Source organism: Nicotiana tabacum, chromosome 6 (genome assembly GCF_000715075.1).
Source record: "Nicotiana tabacum cultivar K326 chromosome 6, ASM71507v2, whole genome shotgun sequence".
Taxonomy (NCBI): Eukaryota; Viridiplantae; Streptophyta; class Magnoliopsida; order Solanales; family Solanaceae; genus Nicotiana; species Nicotiana tabacum.
The window spans coordinates 13,766,898-13,772,251 of record NC_134085.1 but is presented as its reverse complement, the minus strand read 5'-3'; positions in this window follow the sequence as shown (position 1 = coordinate 13,772,251).

Sequence of the window (5,354 nt, the reverse complement as noted above, 5' to 3'; positions counted from 1 at the left end):
TTAGCTTTAAGCTACCATCACATAATCTAGAATCCACAAAGATTCCTCCTTCTCAATTACCATGATCTCGCACCGTCAACTCGCCAAATTTCTCAAAGTCCCTTGTTAAACATTTCATGAACATTTTGAATTATCAGCCACAATTCCATATTCGACCTTCTACCAGGTAGTAAGTAGAACTCTTCATAGAAACTTCATCAAAATCACGCAACCACTAATATGCTCATAGGATATAGCCACCTGTGGAATTCCATACCAACATCTTACAACGACACTGCACTAGGTAGAACTACCACGAAATTGGTAAACCCTCCTGAGCCCATGCTCGTCTACTATCTATACAAGTTTGTTCATTCCCCATTGACATCAACTGAAAGTCCGCCAATACATTCTAAACTCGAAGTCATGTTGCATCAAAAACGACAATCAAGCTTTCATACCCCTCTTCAGTTTAAGCAAACTCCTCTCTATTAGATTCAATCTTCCTCAGTATAGTAGCTACTGTCCCAATAGAATTTACAGACTTAGCCATTGTCCACCATGATCCCCAAATCGTTCTAAACTTTCTCAACGCATGTGGCTATCCCACCACAAAATACATATACTACTCTATCACTCCCACTTCGGTTAAACCATCTCTTTTAAGCAACTTTTTGACCTCTGCTCTTCATGTTTGACCTACTAGCGATTCAATCACTACGAGACACTTCCTACCATGTCCTTCCTCATCCTTCGTTGACCAATATACAACATCAAATACAAATCCATCTATGTAGCACCTAAATTAATAAATTGCTACTAATTCTATGCCTCATAAAAGATCATGTTTCTCGAGCCATCAACATCAAAAACACTAATTCGATCCTATCATGCCCCGAACCTAGGGAGGCTAGACCGGCACCCAATGTTTCACATATCCTTGAGTACCAACTTGCAACTAAGGAACTCAGAACATATGATGTCATACTTTGGCCATGGGCCACATTGCAAGATAACTATGAATGCTGACTAAATCTCAATATAGAACTGGGCCGACAAAGCCATCATAACTATTACAGCTGACAAACCAACCAAATAATCATACAAGGCCTACAAGCCCAACATTTGCACTAACTGGTAGGATATGTCTACAAGCCTCTACTGATGGATATATTATGATCGAAACAGCTCCCCGCCTCTATTGATGGATATATTGTGATCAGAATGGCTCTCCGACCTACTCATGACATATATATACATATATATACAAGATATACATAAGGCTCTAGACCCGGAAACTCCGAAAGGCATGGAGCTTACCGATCAAGCTAAACTCGGGCAACACTTATTGAAGAAGCCTACCCATCTGATCAACTGGGCTCGCTCATAAGCGTTCGGCCACAATAGGATCGGTATATAACTTACCATCTGATCAGAGGTTGCCCAATAGAAGCCTGCCCATCGATTATAGCTTGATAGTAATGAAAATACTTTTAATACTGTATATATGTAAACTCTCTGCTCTCTTGACTTGAAGAAGGAAATACTCAACTGAATATGGATTCCCCATAAGGAAAATATGGTAATTTACAAAACTAGAAAAATATATGTAACTTGCCAGACTAGCAAAATATACACAAATTTCGGGATATGAATTTTTCTTTATGCCTCGTTATCAAACTTGTATAATGACGAGATCATGCAAAAATGAAGGAAGGGCTTAGACTTAACATACCTGGAGTAGGAAAAATCCGTATGATATCCTTGGAAAAAGTTACACCGTACTTCATTAGAACCGTAAAATTCCTCCGTTGCTCAAATTCTAAAAACTCTCATGGATTTGTTGAAATTATAGAACCATGTTGTATCATGTTGCCTTCTTCAACTCAGAATGCTCACGTTCTTGAATTTTGAAAGATTGAAGATGATTTTGCAAAGTTCTGTTTTGAAAGACTTTGAAAAAATGACTTTAAAGATTTTGGAGCATTAACTCATGTTCTTGGTTTTGAAAGATTGAAGATGATTTTGCAAAGTTCTATTTTGAAAGACGTAAAAAATGACTTTAAGGATTTTGGAGCATTAACTCACATTCTTGAAAGATTTCAAATGAAATTGGTATAGTTTTGTTTAGTCTTTAAGTGAAAGACTTGATTAGTCAAGTCTTGGAAATGGTATCTTCATGACACCTAGCAAGGAATGACTTAGTTATTCCTTGTATCATGGCAGGCTGCCACGTGGGGTTGGGGGTGGGATAATTAATCTTTATCCACTTATTAGTTAACTGGGTAATGTTTTATTACCCAATAATTAACCAATTACCCATATAATTTAAAAATTGACTCAACTTAATTAAATACTACTCTCTTTTAACATACCTTGTACACCTTACTAACATGGTCCTATAGTACCTTGTACGGCACTAATCCATAAATATCGGGTATTTTAACTCGGGCTGTATTTTATCCCAAAATGTCAAACTTCGGCAAAATTCATTTTCTTCGATTTTACTTACCCTCTTACCTTCACAAATTTTACTCATCACTTATAATCCTTATAATCCCCAAATAATCTCTTCTTTGGACTGATGTCAATTACCTTACGACAAATTCAACGTACAATACTGCAGAGTGCAACATCGTCGTAACTTATTATTGTGAAGCGTAACATCATCGTAATGTAATATTGCAGGGTGCAACATTGTCGTAACTTAATAGTGCGAAGCGTAACTTCACTGTAATATAGTACTACTGGGTGCAATAATGTCGTAACTTAATACTGCAAAGCATAACATCATTGCAATGTATTACTGCAGAGGGTAACATCAACATAATATATTACTGCAGAGCATAACATCGACGTAATACTGCGGGGCGTAACATTATCCCCCTATTTTGGAACATTCGTCCTCGAATGTTGACTGATGCACTTATCATTTTCATAACTTATATCTTCCGAATACTTTAGAACTTCCCTTGCTATCTAAGAGACTGTTCTATGAATGAGTCCAAAGTCCAGGGTATACCCTCCCCCCCCCCTAGTCTTTTTGCTCATATCATGACTTGTGGTCGAAATCTTCTTAATCTTGCAATTGTTGTTACCTCCTGTCATGCAGTTTGTATGACCCTGGCTTTGTAAGTGCTCTTTATGCGATTCATTTTTCCTTTTTCCTTTTAGCTTTTAGCCAATCTCTAAGCCTTACTTTGTAAATATTTACAATGCTTAATAGGATGCCTCTCTAGGCATCTATTGGTGTACTGAAGTTCCTCGCTCGGTACTTTGTAGAACTTGCGGATATGGATATATCTTATTTCATAGATCTGGTTATCCATCCATATGACTTTACTGCACTTCGGTAAGTCATATTATACCATAACTCTTACTTTGATTTATTGTTTTTGAGGTCTGCAACCAACACCAGGTTACTCTCGCTGTTTATCCTTAAGACTGATGGTCTAATTTCAGCTTATACTGTTAAACTTTTATCCATTAATTTCAGCTTCCTTGATTTACCTTAATGTTGATTCATCATCTACCACTGATAATTTGATCTTTTATGTAACACTGCCGCTAGGGCTCGCGTCTCATCAGGGACATCTGGAATATTTAGATTGATCCACCTAAGGGTGATACTATATCATACCTCCATAATTGTTTTTCATAGCATCCCAATGTGGTTTATCTTATGTGGGTATTTTAATTCTGTACACTTCATGAAATCATTACTCAACCGAAGGCCCAAACATTGTCCTTTATCTATCACAATTATACCCTTAGGCAGCATTCCATCTTTTCTAAATGCTACTTGTCTTAGACTCCTTTGAGTTTATTCAGGGTATATTGAGCTTTTTATAACTTAGAGGGACCATCAGCTCCTTTATTTTCACGGGTTTTATCCCAAGGACTTATCCATTGTCCTCACCTTCTCACTTGCCTTCTTCTTATCCTTACTCTTGTCTTTCTAAAACCTTGTTGTTCTATCATACTTTAGCTTGCGATCGATTCCCTTATGCTTTTCTGGAACATCAAGAGAGATATCACATCGTCTCTAACTCTCTTTTTACTCTTTAATTAAACCCTTCGGTACTTAGAAACCATAGGTTGGAAGGTATGCCACTTATGACGCTGCTATCATTTCTAGATACTGAATCCCAGCGCTTCTAGTCTTTTACCTGAAGTATGGACCACTCTCATCCTTCTATACTTGAGTATTTCATACGTTGTTCACCTTTACCTTACTTACTTTAAAATATCACCTTACATTCTTCTATCTTTCCTTCATAAACTTCCTCCCATATAGGTATAAATCACATCCACCATTTAAAACTCTATTATAATACTTGCACCTCTGGTGCCTATATAATTTGGTGGGAGCTCTATACTGACTTCTTATGAGGCTGGTACTTCTTTTAACTGGCTTTATCGTAGAGCCATTATAGAATATAGTTATTGTGCTATATCTCTTGCACCTCTAATATTAAGAATGATTCTATTATGTTTTCAATCATGATTTCGATAACTTCTGGGTCCAATAAGCGGATTTCCTGATTCACTTCGTTGATGTAACTCTTTTAATTTTCTCTTCCTTCTGATCAACCTTTATGTAGGCTTGAGCTATCTTCTGATCTGTGGCTCATGGTATTAGTTATTAGCTTAGCCTTTCATGGGCGTTATGGAATATCCATGATACAATCTTCTAATAATTCAATCTTTTGTCTATGCCCTAGGCTCAATTCTTTCTCTTAATGTATACCAAAATCTTCTACGGTTGTATATGTTGCATGTATAAAACTCTGAACCCTTAAGTGTGTTCATAACATAACCAACTCTAGATCATTGATCGAATAATTTCTTTCGTTCCATCTCAGCTTTCTTTAAGCATGTGTAATTACTTTTCATAGTCTTTTTGCCCCTTGTTGCGTGCATACTTAACTCATCTTAGTTCCCACACATGCCAGAATCTTTGTGCAACTCATATAGTCTCGAATATTACCTTCGATATTTCTCTCCGATCATTAGCCACAGTAGGTGTCACTTTCTTTTAAAGGGCATACAATTTTTGTTGTGAGACTGCTTTTACATGACCATTTCTCCTTCAAGTTACTATGTTTAGGTTGAAGCCTTCTTTCTTATTTCCACAGCTAGTCTTCCATTGTAGTACTTAGGAAAGACCCTCTGACTCTTGTAAAGTTGTGGGCTTATTATATCGTATACTCGACAGACCTCTTGATGTCATTCCTTGCTTATACTTATCCGTAGTTACTTACCTCCATGCCCTGTAGCTTGGAATTGCTTCTAAGCTGATATTTTGACTGTCTTCCCAATGACACTCTCTTTTATTTCTGTAGCACTTCGTACGGTACCTTTTTAACTTCCTC